The following is a 15,802-nucleotide window of genomic DNA, read 5'->3' on the forward strand; positions in this document are numbered from 1 at the left end:
AGTCGGTCGATTTGTTTTTTTTCTCTGGGATACGGTGATGAGAACGGATATTGGATTACCGGAGAAGTTCAACCGAGCTCCGACCCCACCAGCTGGATATCACTACCAGAGGTGCAGACATGTTTTAGACCGTTTGACTCAGAAGACCTGCGACCCGATTTGGACATGAGGATTCTGTTCATCTTTAGAACCAAAATCGGTACCGTTTGTTTACTTTTCTTAAATATTTCATTTCTGTGCTCCACTGGGAGTTCTAAGCTGACAAGTTCTCAGCTGGTCTTAGCTTCAGCATGTGTCCCATTATAGTTCAGTAATCTACAGTTTTACTGCTGTGTGTCATGATGGGCTGAAGTTTTCTAAACCACATGAAAGAATCACACGAGGAGAGAGGAGAGTAAAATATAATGTTTTTTATTATAAAATTAATGAAAACGAAAAGCGCTGATCCAAACTGGGCCAGGAGGGTGTTCTGATTCTAAAACAGAAGATAGCAAAAATGAAAACTGAGAACCAAGGAAACACTGGAGTAATGGTGGTGGAGTCTTACTGTACGAAGTGTGGGTCTGAGCTGGAGATGGTCTGGTGGGAGGAGTAGCAGGCAAAGGAGGAATCCAGGACAGGTGAGAGGTGGAGAGCGGGAGACCAGAGGAGTTGAGCAGCGCTGGGAAACCAATCCACTTCAGACAGCAGGAAGCTGAGGGTAAGACTCCAGGGCTGGTACTGGAGCAGACAAGGAGAGTAAAAACTAAGCACACGGGAGAAAACCACGAGACTAGATTCAAACCAGAATGAGGAGAGATAGAGTACCCAACAATAGAGTATCAACCGGCACTGAAGTGTGGCAACACCGCTCCTTATATCCTCTGGCCTGGCTGAATGATAATCAGCTGCAGCTGCGGCTCTCCAACCTGCTCACCTGCAAACACTCAGGAGCACAGCCACAGAGAAAAAGCAGAACCATGACACTGTGTATTTATTGATAAAACTCTGGAAAATATTTAACCGACAATTTACCAGAATAAATCCTCCTGATGCTGGAGTAACTCCTTAGCTCAACTCGTTTGCACTAATCCAGGATGTCATGGAGGTTCTAGTGTTGAAATATACAGATCATCTTTTAGATTATGTGTGTGTGTGTGTGTGTGTGTGTGTGTGTGTGTGTGTGTGTGTGTGTGTGTGTGTGTGTGTGTGTGTGTGTGTGTGTGTGTGTGTGTGTGTGTGTGTGTGTCATAGCTTTCCCAAAGGACTTGTTCTTTCCTTACCGGAGCGAACACAGTTAGCAGTTTTGCTGCAGTCATGCTAACGGGACTTGTCTAGAGTCCAGAAGTAGCGGTGCAGTTCTAGATGGATTTATAGATGTAGGTTATTATTTTAGATCAGACCTGTTATTTAAAAATGCGTGTAGGACACAGACACATGGCTCAGACCTTTTGCTGCAGCTGGAAACGCAATTTTACGTAGTAATTAAAAGCATGAAAGTAGGGGCGGGCAATATAAACGATATAAGGTAGAAACAATATAAAATTGGGTAATGGTAGAGTTTTTGGCTATATCGCAATATCGCGATAACACATGACGTCACTAAGATGTGCACCCTGCTGACATTGGGGCAACAGAATGGCAGTGACTGCAAGCATGGAGTGGGCGGAGGAGGAGGCCTATATGCCTCAAGTGGCATATATTTGCCACATGAGGATATTTAAAAGCATGTCATGTTGACACATATAAACAGAGGAAAAAATATATCGTTACCTCGAGAGGCACAGAGGATTGCCCCGGGGGGCCACAACCAGCAGCCGGCAGAGTCCCGGGAGGTATCAGCGGCAAGCCCACAGGCCTGCCCGCAGCCTCCCACCCCCTAGCCGGCCGAGCCTGGGACCCAGCGACCCGGGACCCAGGGCCGAACACCCACGCCGGGGACCCAGCAGAGCCCAGGGACCCAGACCCCACCAGGCTGCCACCGGGATTGATCAGGCAGACACCCAAAATCTTAAACCCCCTGACCCGGGAGCCACGAACACTCAGGCAGACCAAGGCACCACACCCCACACCAAGTGTGGCAGGGGGAGGGGAGACGAAGATCTATATCATCAAAAGAAGCCCCAGGAGAGGGGAGGAGTCAAAGGCCCCACCTGACATATACAGTCATACACAAACACAGTCACACACTCCCTCCCTCATGCTCACACATACACATACAACCAAAGACTTGCAAAAATGCACGCCGGACACCCACTCATGCTCCCCATACACACCCTGTTTACTCTGGTCCTGGTACTGCTGCACATTGGGTACAACCATCACCGGTTACCAGAGTTTGACCCTTTCTGCTGGGGTGCTAATGAGCAGGCACCCCCACCCAATGCTGAGCACAGCAACCCACCACCCCAGACCCCAACCAGACAGCCAGATCACCCTCCTAGCCTCCAGCCCCAGGAAGCCAAGCGACAACAGAAGTGTGCTAAGACCCCTAGTCTCCCTCCGCCTGCTCCAATACGTTGTGTGTTGATGAGGTGTATTCCATGGCTGTGGTGAGCGGGCAGTGCGGGCATTGTCTGGCCTATGCCAGCTGATGCCACCGCACCACCCCACTTGCACCCACACCCCTCGGTGTCTAAGTGCAGTTTAAAATTGGAAGTGGGCACCGGCACTCGGGAGGAGGCTGAGAAATCCCCCTGCCAAGTGCCGTTAAATGTGCTCACTCCCAAGGCCCTAAGTGTGTGTTTACGTGGACTCCCCATTCTTTTCAGTCCTGTGTCCATGTAAATTGCTCCCACCTGCCATTTGCCATCACCCAAGGTCCCAGCTCCTCCTGTATTTAAACCCTGTCAGTCCTTTTTGTCTTGTCAGATCATTGTTTGCATGTCTAGTGTGTCCTTCATTAAAATCCCTCTAAAATGTTCCTGACTGTCTGCCTGCCTGCCGTCTTCCCCGCGTTTGGATCCTCACCTCCGCTCACCTCACCTGCACTCCTGACAAATGGAATCCCGGGCACTAGTGTGACCTTTTTTTCAGCACTATCCAACCAAAGCACCAAAGTTCCTCCTGTTTTATAGTGGAATTTGTAAATGTCTCCTGGTTGTGCTTTAATGATATAACTGTTTTGTGGAGAGAGAGAAAAAAAGGACTGATAGATTTAATTTGTCAAAGACAGTTTTTCCACTATTCATCACAAGCTTTCGGGTAATTGCAGAGCGTGCAGGATAGGGAACATTCCACAGAGGGAGGAATGGTGGTGGTGGTGGTGGTGAAGGTGGGGGGGTGAGTGTGTGTGTGTGTGTGTGTGGGGGGGGGGGGGGGGGTTTACATGCAGCATCTCTCCTGAGCTGCAGAACTGTCCTCCATTAAGGCATGTTTTCTGATGAGTGATTCAGTGTCCCTAAATTGGGCCAGAGCTCAAAACACTGACATGAAAAAGCAGCTGGCACCATCTTCAAAAATCCCACATTAGCCCCAAAGAAACCAAAATCACCACTTTCGCTTTTCAGTCTTGTTTATTTCAGAGGCTGGGGTTACAATTAAGACCATTTGCCTTGCAATTACTGCGTTAAAAATAATAACGCATTTTGGATCTACCTAAAATACCTGCGTTTTGTGTAAGAATTCAGGAGCATGCAAATTGAAATTGCGATGTTTGGACATCGTCAAGGAAGTTGCCAGAGTGATGTTTATCTGGAGGTTTTGTCTGCTTCTGGACTGCAAGCAACTTTGTCAGGTTCCAGCCAAACCCTGGTCACAATTTGCAGCCGACCTTCAGAGGATAATTTTTAGCTGTGCAAATGTATAATGTCATGATTTAATACATGGATTAGTTTTTCAACAGCCGCAACGTAACCGAGGAACGTCTCCTGAAGGCCAGCAAGTAAATTCCTCCTGTCAGTAACACATCCTCGCCCACACACTTCCATCACACCACTTACTCTAATTTTCCCAATAAAGTCACACAGCTCAATACACCCCCAACCCCCACCCCATCCTCACCTCCAAACTCCTGCCAGCTTTTACTCAGGGAAGTTTTACAGACAATATGATGGTGAGTGGGTTGGTTCAAACAACAGGCTCACACAAACATCTCCATTGTGCTTGGCTCTCATATGTGACGGTCCTGTGATTAGGGTGCCATCATATTAACTATATTTGACAACCTGATATTATACAAGTTCTTCACTCTGGTATTTTGGTGGAATATGAAACAGCACGAGGATTTATCCAGATATTTTAAGTTACCCACAAAATGACAAATTCTTTAAAGGTGTTAGTGATGTAATTAATCAATACATTTGTAGTGGTCTCTAGTAGGAATGAATGCCTTGTTGGTCATTCTCGGGGTGAGACAGTATACTGGTGCACTGTAACCAGAAACTGAAGTTCACCACATCACATCAAAGCTTCAGACAGCAGGGGTGGTTCTCAATGTCAAGGAACTTCACCTTGATGCCTTGGTTCCACCTGGTTGCCTAGGAGATACGTAATCAGGAACGGCTCTCCCTTGCCCTGCCTCCAACATGCCTCCATCTAAAAGGCTAGGTTATCCAGAGTTATCTCTGTACTTATGCTGCTATAGGCTTAGACTGCTGGAGGATTGTTACGGGCGCTGTCTGTTTTGTGGCCACAAGATGGCCTCAGACCTCCAATCCTGATCTCCTGGCTCTAGCTGAGCCAGGTGTTGCTAATCCTTCATTCAGGGAGCTTCCTATAAAAGGCAGCTCCCTCTGTAATTCAAGGAGGGAAGCTGAGCAGAGGTCTGTGCGTTAAAGCTAGTGATCCTCTTTTCCCTCCTAGCTCTGACTGAATAGTCTCGTTGTGTAACCTGTGTGGTTTAGTTATTCTTCCTCGTTATAGAGCTCGATTTATGGTAGATTAGAAATACTCGTTAAAGAGTGCTGCTCACCCTTTTGGTGGAGCTTTTTGTGTTCAGCCTGGTTCTTTCCTTTTCCCGGTTTAGTCCCGGCGTTTTGTGTTTATTAAGATATACCTGGCTTAGATGATCTTTTGTTTCTTAGTATTTGTTGTTTACCCAGTATTTGGAGGATCTTTGTGTTTTTTGTTTGTTTCCTGCTCATTTCAGCAGCGCTTTTAGTTAATAAACCTCCTTCAAGAGAGTAATCCTTGGTTTGTCCTGTTCACACACTTCTTTCTTTACGCCCTCACGTACCATCATCTCCTAGGCAAGCTGGGGGTCGTAAAAAGGATACACTGACTACTTTCCACACTCGACTACTTTCTTCTACAATTTCTCTTCTAAATGCATTATTTCTTGCTATTTCAGCTGTTAACTTTATTTTTCTCTGTTTTTCTTCTCAGAACAAGCTACAATGGTATTCTGAGGTGGCCTCATAGGAGGCCATCGGCTAGCACACTGCTGCTAACCAGTTAACATTCTCCCTCTCCTGATAATAACACTTTATTCTCTTTGGCATGGAATGTACTACTACTAGTTCACCTATTGAATTGATTATAGATTCACTAAGATAAAGATAAGAAAGTTTATCTCTTACCAAATAGCATTTTACTAAGAAATCACAATGTGACCATATAAACACTACTTGGTCTCACCTAAAAGATGATTAGGAACAGCGCCGGCGCTCCGCACATGCACACCACGCATAGCGCAGGGCACCACGCCGGCGGAGGGGCACCAAACGCAAGCTTAAAAATAATATATGATGAAGACAGATTTCAATTAGGAGATGTGCAAAGCAAGTTAACAGCATGTTTACGGAGAGAAAACAATACAAAAAGGAAAGGAGATGGACCGTGTACACTTTTCACTCTCCGGGACGTCCGGACTGGGGGTTCTTGTACTGATGAAAATGTCCGGCTGTTCATCCAGGAGCAGGGATCAAATTATGGGGGAGCTGGATAACCTACACATCCAGTGGAGCCGGAAAAAAAGTTTTCTACCTATTACATCATTTATGGACTCTTTTGAGCAGAGAGCACATACAGCTGCACAGCGCTGATCCGTTGCTGCGCAGCGCTCCAGGCTTCCAGCGCACGGTCCATTCTCAAAGTGGCGCAACCAAAAAAACTATAATTAGCACATGATTGTTCATGTCCGCACATGTTCTCTACTCTCTGTCTTATTTGTGCCTGAAGCGCTCTACTGCGGAGCTCTTCACTTGCACTGTGGTGATGTCACCTCACTGACGCAGCATCGAAACGCGCTCTCCGCTTTGCGGTCAGGAGATCCCTTTGATCTGCTCAAAAGTAACTGCTGAGGTGAAAAAGTAAGAATCCAGGCAGCAGTTTTTCTGGAGAGTTTAGAGGAGATGCAGGAAGATGAGAGACCGACAGGACAGGACAATAGTTAAATAAAAACAAGAAAACAAAAGAAAGTGTTGAACAGGAAAATGTAGGTAGATTTATCTCCACTACATGTTTTTACTTGTATAAAACAATAAGTTACACACATGTCATATTTATACATCAGATACAGTTCAGATCACCTTCAAAACTCAGTCACACGCCCAGGGCCGTTTCAAGACATTTTGGGGGCCAAGGCAAAATGACCCACCCCCACCCCAACCTCACCCCCACCACCACACACACACACACACCACCACCACCCCAAAACTAGGCTCCCCAGAAGCCTCTGTTGATAGGTAATTTTAATCTATGTTCGGTAATTTAATTTAGCATTATTCACTATTATGTTGCGTATTTTAATTTATACTATTGTTCTTATATTACCTTAAAGGAAGTCAGAACACCCACACAGAGGGATTAGATTCTTAATTTAGTAAATTGTAACAAACCTTAAACAGACAACAAGCTCTGCAAAGTGTAAACTCTGCAGAGGGTGAGAGAATCAGACCATACAACAAGGAAGCCATTTTCCTCTCACAAAGGAGCCCAAGCTCATGGAGGGGGTTTTATTGAATCCAAAATGTTCACACCCACAAATTCCACAATCACAAGAGAAGTTTCTAGATTTGAGCTAATTTTCCTACCTGACCAGTTTGCTTTTAACTAATGGAAAACACTCTGGTCTTAGAATGCACAGGACAAAGGAAAACTTCAGATACTGGATCAAAATGCCTAAAGCAGAAAGGAGTTTCCTAAAACACCCAAATGTAAAAACAAGTAAGGTCAGGTTTTTCCCCAACACATTTAACAAAAGATTTCACAACAAAGATGAATAAATAAAAATACCTAACATCTGTGTAATTCATACCCTCTCCAGGAGTATTAGTTTTACAGTGTTTATAAAAGCCCCTCAGACATCACTGACATGTTCTAATATTATCAGATGAAAAACTAAATTATCAGACATGTTGTCTCATCTGCTGCTTTTCTAAACTTGCAAAAAGTAACAAAACCATTTGAAAGCCACTATTTGTGGATTCTCTGAAAGTTTCCATGGAGTGTGTGACAACTTATTTTTTTCATTGATCCTATCGTCTAATCTCACAGCTGAAACAAGCATCCTTAATGATCTGTGCACAGGAAGCTTACCGATGCTGTAGTAAAACAAAATGTATAATAATTTCTTATTAATACAATCTTGTTGCAGTACTAAAGCAGAAAAATGAGATTTTTCAATAAATATGTAAATTATTTACATATGAATTGTTTTAGAGCCCTTTTATTGGTAGAATCTGATATTAATTTAGTTCTTACAAAAAATGGGTCCCAGCATGGTTTGTGTGGCGTTGCCATAGTGTGACGTCATAGGCACAGATCCCCTGTCCTCTTGTTTGGAAATGGAAATATGGTCGCCCTATATTAAACAAACTGTCCACCCGGGCTTTTGCGCTGCACAGAGACGCTTCGCTGCCTATGACTTTGAACGTCAGTTGAGAGTCAGTCTCATGCAGACTGACCAATGAAGAGAGGGCCTCAAGTTAAGACCCTCTCCTCATTGGTCAGTCCACACGAGGTGGGTCAAAGGTTACCCTGAGTGGGTTACGTGATGTCAGGCATTCAAGTATTGAGTATATTTACTGCATATTACAGTAAAATATTCTGTATGTGACCATATTATGGTGATCCTTGGGTCGTGATGATGGGGCCCTTGAATATTGTTGCCCAGGGTACAACAAAGTGTTAATCTGGCCCTGCCTACCGGGCATTCATTAGTACCTGAGTGAGAGAGGCTGAGAGGGAGAGAAACTCAGAAAAGCTTTAGAGCTTTTTTACTGCTGGAGAAAAAACGTAGCAAGTCATCATCTTCCTAAATGCTGTTATTCTCTTCTGAATCAGCGCTTCTTTAAAGAAGAAATAGTTAAATGCAACAAACGGAAAAATCCTTTTATTCAGACTGTTCATGTGACTTGTGGTCTGAACAGTGTTAAAGGTTGTTCATCTAAAAATAAACCTTTAAGAGTTTGAAGATTTTTTTGTTTTAATAAGTTCATCTTAAAACATCTTTCTCAAGTAAAATAAAGTTTCCTCTGTGAGGTCAGATAGGCCATCTGTACTGTTTTGAAACAGAAATAAACAAATGAATCATATTTGTCCACCCAAATACTTGATAAATATCACAAAAACGGGAAGGACAAAAACACTGTCAAGGTAAAGTAAGATTTAAAAAAAAAAATAAGCGGCTGTTTGTGATTAATCATGAGTTAACTATGGATATGATTTATATCATTATTAAATATCCTATGTGGCCTATAGGCTATGTAACTGAGATTTAATATGAAAAATTAGACAAACCTATTTTCTAATTAGGTATTTGCTCTATGTTGATATATATTTCATAAACATTTACGGGCCAAGAGGAACATCAGCTGCTGATGGTATAATTTGAAGAAAAGAGTCCATTATGCTAACCTCCTCCCTTCATATTCAGAATTTTCTAGTTGTGTATAAAATGTGTATATTGTGCCTCTCTAGTTCTTAATAAAGGTTAAATAGTTTTGAATTTAGGCCTAGTCCACACGTAGCCGGGGTTTTTTAAAAACGAATATCCGCCCCTCCAAAAACTTGCATCCACACCACCGCGTTTTAAAAAAAAACTCTGTCCACACGTACCCGGATAAATACGTTGTTAAGGACATGCCAGACCTGTTGGCGGCAGTACTTCCCCCGTTCTTAACCTCGTCCTTCGTCTGTGGTCTTCCGCAAGGAGCAGTAATTCCGCTTGCAAAAACAAACAAGCAGAAAGCGCTTGGACCATTGATGGATCGGGTAGTGACAGAGCGCAGCTCTGAATGCTTCCATGCTGTCGGCTAGTCTAAACACAGGTCGCACACGTGATGTCAGCATTTTTTGTCGCGGAAAGTGACGTTGCGGACCTTAAAACTCCGGTTTTGTCCGTCCACACGCAGACACCCAAAACGGAGAAAACGCAGATCTTCACTTTGGCCGGAGTTTTTAAAAAGATCCGTTTTCATGTGAAAAAACTCCGTTTTCGTGTGGATGACAGGCCAAAACGTAGGAAAATATCTACGTTTTGGCAGATCCCCGGCTACGTGTGGACAGGGCCTTAGTCATGTCACATGCCAGCGATTGTGTTGTTTTTTCTGTGGGGGGGGGGGGGGGGGGGGGCACCACGAAGACTTTCTGCTTAGGGCACCAAAATAGCTAGCAACGGCCCTGATTAGGAACACCCGTTCAACTTCTCCTTAGTGAATTTATCTAATCAACAAATCACATGGCAGTTGCTTCAATGTGGTCCGGATCAAGACAATCTCCTGAACTCCAAACTGAAGGTCAGAATGGGAAAGAAAAGTGATTTAAGCTATTTTGAACGTAGCATGGTTGTTGGTGCCAGACGGGATTTTCACCCACAACCAGTGGGTTTACAAAGAATGGTGTGAAAAGGGAAAAACATCCAGTATGCGGCAGTCCTGTGGGCAAAAAATGCCTTGTTGATGCCAGAGGTCAGAGGAGAATGGGCCGACTGATTCAAGCTGATAGAAGAGCAACTTTGACTGAAATAACCACTCGTTACAACCGAGGAACGCAGCAAAGCGTTTGTGAAGCCACAACACACACAACCTTGAAGCGGATGGGCTGCAACAGCAGAAGACCCCACCGGGTATCACTCATCTCCACAACAAACAGGAAAAAGAGGCTACAATTTGCACCAGCTCACCAAAATTGGACAGTTGAACACTGGAAAAATGTTGCCTGGTCTGATGAGTCTCAATTTCTGTTGAGACATCAGATGGTAGAGTCAGAATTTGGCGTAAACAGAATGAGAACATGGATCCATCATGCCTTGTTATCACTGTGCAGGCTGCTGGTGGTGTAATGGTGTGGGGGGTGTTTTCTTGGCACACTTTAGGCCCCTTAGTGCCAATTGGGCATGGTTTAAATGTCACAGGCTACCTGAGCATTGTTTCTGACCGTGTCCATCCCTTCATGACCACCATGTACCCATCCTCTGATGGCTACTTCCAGCAGGATAATGCACCACGTCATAAAGCTCCAATCATTTCAAATTGGTTTCTTGAACATGACGATGAGTTCACTACAACAACGGCCCCCACCATCACCAGATCTCAACCCGATAGGGCATCTTTGTAATGTGGTGGAATGGGAGCTTCGTTCCCTGGATGTGCATCCCACACATCTCCATCAACTGCAAGATGCTGTCCTATCAATATGGGCCAACATTTTTAATGAGCACCAGAGCCACATGACTTCAAAGCTAGCTCCAAGGAATGGTCTCAGCCTCGGCCCCAGATTAATAGATGTTCAACCATTTCAACTCTCTGAACTTTTGTCTGTGTGTTGGTTCGTGTTTGGATGTTAATCATGGAATTATTTGGACAAAGAGGGCAAGCTGTGGTTATTGACTGCACCACAGCTTGACCATCCAAGCAGTTTCTGCTTCTTTTTATCAGTAACTAGAATTATATTTCTGTTCTTTATTTTTCTGGTTGAATGGTTGAATGATGTGTTATTTAACTGCTTGGTCAAACATGTTATTGGGGCTGCAAAAGAACCTTGAGCGGGTGCCATTACCCGGGGCAGATGGCCGGCTCCAATGCAAGGCTGTAGTCATGCTGGTCATTGGTGGATCTCCGAAGGAAATCACAGAAAAACCACAGCTCTTTTTGTTGATGCTGCTTCACTTTTGAGTCGCTCAACTGCATTTTTCTTGCTAATAGTTTGCTGGTGGAATGGGGGAAATTCTGTGCATTTACCGTAACACTGCTTGGTCTAAGATGGATTGGGGTGTAACATGTCGGTGTGGCTGCTGGTTAGAAAAAAAACTAGAGCTAAAGATCTGATCAAGGATAGCAGATCAAGCTTTACTGTTCCACCGCGGTCAAAGATCCGCGAGTCCACAATGGTGGACTCGGCTCTCAGCTCGTTGGGGTGTCGACACAACAGCAGACTCAAGATTTTGCAAGTATGCGGCCCCTGCGTCCGGCTATGATCGCAGTGGTCTGAGGCTGTGCTCGTATTTTAACTCATTCGCTGCCATCTGTTTCCTGATCGCTAAAGCCTTTCGCTGCCAGCGTTTCTCGCCGTTTTTACTGTTTTTTAAGAGTGACAGAACGTTGCGCGCTAGGATGACGTCGATGCCAAAACAACCAAAACAAAGCGGAGACTCACCTCTTACATCAGGAAGAATCCACGCGTTTCGAGCATTATCCGTTCTTTCATAATCCGTTGTAGAATTGTCATCGGCAGAAGCTTTTCCGGTTCGCGCCTCAATTTTTTTTACAGCAGCAGCCCAAAACGATCTCCTAATACATGGATTTTCTGCTTCCTGACCACGTGATGTGTGACGTATGCGGATGAAGATCGGCTTTAGATCTGAGATGTTTTTTCTCAGGGTGCGGGCGACGCCCACACAGTACAAAAATGCAAATGACGACTGTAGTCCTCATTGGCAGTGAATGAGTTAACAGTCAATGTTTAGCTCCGTGTTAGCTTTGGGGGTTAGCTCAGAGCTACATTCGTTCAGAGTTCAGAGTCATTGGTTCCCATCCTCACAGCACCACTGTCAGCTCCACCTCTTTTCCCAGTTTTGGATTGTCTGGATGTGGCGAGACGTGTGAACCTCCTTTTTGGCCTCACAAGAGAAACAGACAGAAATGGGCGCGGTTTGTCCAGTATGCATTTATGTCTAAGGTGAAGATGCCACTTTACAAACTTAAGATCTGAACATTGCATGGTCTGACCTCTTGGGTTACTAGAATGCACCCCCCCCCCCCCAAACAATTAGCAAATGTCCAGGGTGTAGCCCTTTTGCAGATTCAAAGGTAACATAATAGTTTCATTTTTCTTCCTAAACTGATGAACAGAAACAATTGTTTTTAAAAAAAAAATCTGGCTGATGTTTTTCTGTTTTTGAATACAACTTTTCCACTTGGTGATCACACTTACATTAATAAATGCGTTTTGATTTTATTAGCTTTATTGCTATGGAAGTGGTGATCACTTCATTTTCACTCTCTGCATGTTTCTGGCTTTGTTTTTGTGAAATAATTAAAAACACAGTATTATGTGTTGTCCACGTGGTCTTAACTAATTTTTGATACCTAATGAGGACCATGTAAGCTTCTAATTTGTTCTGATGAAAAGAGATGGAATGACCTATAAGTGTTACAGTGACATGGATTCAAAGCTTCTATAAAAACCAAAAAAGAACAAGTTTTTACCTTGGAAAATGGGTGCAGGAATATATAAGAAGCACCTTCATGTAAAGTCACAAAAACCTCCAAATGTTCTTAATGTTCCTTTCATCATTTTGTCTTTAAACATGCCCCTAGATCTTCAGAGCAGAAGACATTTCCTCTTTCCTTTTAACTGTTCTTCCCTCCAGTCTCATCACTCAGAGGCCATCTGAGTCTCAGATAAGACATGGAAGGCTTTTGGCAACCACAAGCACTACTTTGTTTGTACAGTGACGGCACGGAAATGGATGTCCGCGTTGTTATGTTTTTGATCCATTTGTTGTGGAATTTTATACGGACTGTGACACATGTGCTTTTAAGATGAGAAATAGAGAGCCCATAAAAGTTGTGCGTCACGTCTCACGCAATGCATGCCGTATAGGCACGAGGTCTGGTGGTGCCGTGTGGGGAAAAGCGCACAGTGCACGAAAAGCCATTTTCTCAAACTGAGCTCTGTGCTGCAGACTCACACACACTAATTAGACCTGATATGGAGCCTGATGTGTAGTGATTGAAAGCAGGCTCATCTAACTCATGACAGCATCTTGTTGCGCCGCTGTGAAGTGCCAGAGGTTGTTGTGTTTTTTCCGCTTACTGGTCTATGGTCAGTCTCATGGTTTTCAGGAAAAATATCTTTACTAGGAATTTTAAAACATAAACGGATGCATATCTGTAGAATTGTCCATTTCTACCTTTCTAACCTTGTAAAGGAATTTGGTTGTCTCCATTGTGTGGCCCACATTCAGCTGCCCATGTGACGACAGCTTCATCCACATGCAGAAATGTGTGGCATGCACCTGGCAGCACAGTCCAAGGCACCATGCCAACCACAGCTGGCACTCCCTTCTTGCAGCATGTTGGTTTTGATAGTGCAAGAGAATCTGAAAGCACTGATAACTGTTTCTGCATATTTTCCATTGATTTGTCATTTTCATCACTGGATCCAGCTTTTTGTGTTACTAAAATATTCAGCATATTGGATAAATTTGCAAGTAAAGCATTCGCTAAATGTGTTGCAGAGTCACTGCAGGCATCAGGAACCCATCTCAGAAAGTGCAAAAACTAGAAGACAACTCTGAGGTGAGTTGGTGACCAAACTGCCAAACATAACCGTAAACAAAAATAAAATTGACATTTTATGACCAAATAACTTTCTTATTTTCAATTTTGGGTCTCCAACTAGCAGTGAAATGCTGTCTTAATGTTTGGGGGAGGGCCACACCTGAACTTCATCTAAATGCTGCCAAACCTCCTTGTGGTCCTCTCATCATTTCTGAAAGGTTAAGTCCTACTCTTAAGCATCCTTCTCTTTTTCCTAAGCCCTCCACACTTTCGTGCCATCACAAAAACCCGAGACACTGACATTATTGTGGTGTGGTCTTTGCTAGTAAACTCAGTATCTAAATATTCCCCATGACATCATGAATTTGCAGACCACACACACTCACAAAAACACACACACACACACCATCTTCTCACCATCCGTGTAAACAGAAAAGAAACACGTTTGCAGCTGCCAGCCTGTTCATTTTGCAGTTGCTCTTCAACTGCAAAATGATTAAAGACAAAATGAAACAAATGAAAACAAAACCTGAGTCGATATAAAATGGCAGCTCTTTGACAAATATCCCTTTAGCATTCCAACACCTGGTGAAAGAGCAGTTGTTAGTTTTAACTGCATGCCAGCTTTAAAAGAACACAGCTGGTACACCGTCTCCACGTTCCCCAACATCACCTTAGTAATGAACCAACATTTTTCTTTGGGACCTGTCGTTTCTACAAAAGATGTTCCAAAAACGTTTTCAATAACACACAAGTGATTTGATTTTCCCTTCAGTGTGCAAACTACTAGTCAGGATATCATGTTTCTGTTTATCTGTGAGAACTGTTTGTTCAATAGCTGGATGTCCAGCTGAGATTGACAGATGAGCCCGTTAAACTGGGTAGGGTGTGAAAGTCACTGGGTAAAGATTGTTGAAAAACACTCAGACCTTTTTAAATTGTTGGAAATGATTGGCTAAAGTTTAATCAAGCGTAAAGCATGACAGTGGCTGGAATGTCTTCCACGGCTCTGTCAAGGAATCTTTTGTGAATACACACAACAGAAAAAGGTAATAAAATCGATGGTGAATGTCCATCCAGTCTCCCCGCAGAGCTGTGTGTGTGTGTGTGTGTGTGTGTGTGTGTGTGTGTGTGTGTGTGTGTGTGTGTGTGTGTGTGTGTGTGTGTGTGTGTGTGTGTGTGTGTGTGTGTGTGTGTGTGTGTGTGTGTGTGTGTGTGTGTGTGTGTGTGTGTGAATACTGGATGGATTTCATAAAAGTTCTCCGAAGACCTTCATCGAACAAACGTTTAGAACTGATTAGGTTTTCAATTCAATTGTTTATTTATATATTGCCTTGCCAAATGTATCTTCCAGAGAATCCTGCAGTCCCAGATGAAATGAGGACGTTGTCAACACCCGTCGCTGTTTTCTAAGTCCACACGTCTTCTGTTGTCTGTGACTTCAAATTGTGTTTTTCTTTTTAGGACTCTGGTAGTTTGTCCTGAAGTATTTGTCCTGATTGAATTTTAATTGTTAAGTGTTATGTATTTCTTTCAACTTGCACCCGGGAGTGGCTTCCAAATTTCGTTGTACGAGTGTGTACAGTGACAATAAAGGATATTCTATTCTATTCTATTCTGAAGTGACAGCAGCCGGCTGTTTCTCCTTTTCTGGTGTTACTGAGTGGAGAACCTCACACCAATGGTGTTTTGAGGTAAATATGTGAGTGCATAATGATTGGAGGACCCAGGGAAGTGCAGAAGTGCAGCGATTCATCGAGACAGACAACTGGATGGTCCAATATTTGCTTATGGTGCAAAACGTGTTATTGGCAGAAGGTTTTAAACAAATGAGAGAAAACCAATTTATTTTTTTTCTTTTAATCTCTACAAAATATTTATAGCTATACCATGTCCATGTTAGAATGTTGTTAAAAGTGAAATATGGAACACGATCACCAAAAGTGACATCTAGTGTGTGGAGGCTGTAGTTGTAGCAAAGTTTCCAGCCGTCGGGATACCAGGTTTGCTGCCCATGTGTGAAATTTTCTGTTTGGGTCCATCCATTGTAGGCTTCACCTAAACTTTAATTTTAATCTTTTATGGTTCCTCTTCTGAGAAGGATAACGACATCTCATGGGCTCAGAAGCAGCTGCTTGCCTTGCCAAGAGCACCAT

At 43.5% G+C, this 15,802-nt stretch overlaps 1 long non-coding RNA gene across 1 annotated transcript; it reads right to left on the minus strand.

Moving 5' to 3' along the window:
* Window positions 1–395: 395 nt before the first annotated feature.
* LOC139066292 (uncharacterized) lies at window positions 396–930 on the minus strand. Its single transcript, XR_011519223.1, has 2 exons — window positions 548–930; window positions 396–475 (listed from the first exon to the last, which is right to left on the minus strand). It is a non-coding gene; the product is annotated as an uncharacterized lncRNA (long non-coding RNA).
* Between the last annotated feature and the right edge of the window lie 14,872 nt (window positions 931–15,802).

The sequence above is a fragment of the Nothobranchius furzeri genome, chromosome 2, assembly GCF_043380555.1.
Source record: "Nothobranchius furzeri strain GRZ-AD chromosome 2, NfurGRZ-RIMD1, whole genome shotgun sequence".
Lineage (NCBI taxonomy): Eukaryota > Metazoa > Chordata > Actinopteri > Cyprinodontiformes > Nothobranchiidae > Nothobranchius > Nothobranchius furzeri.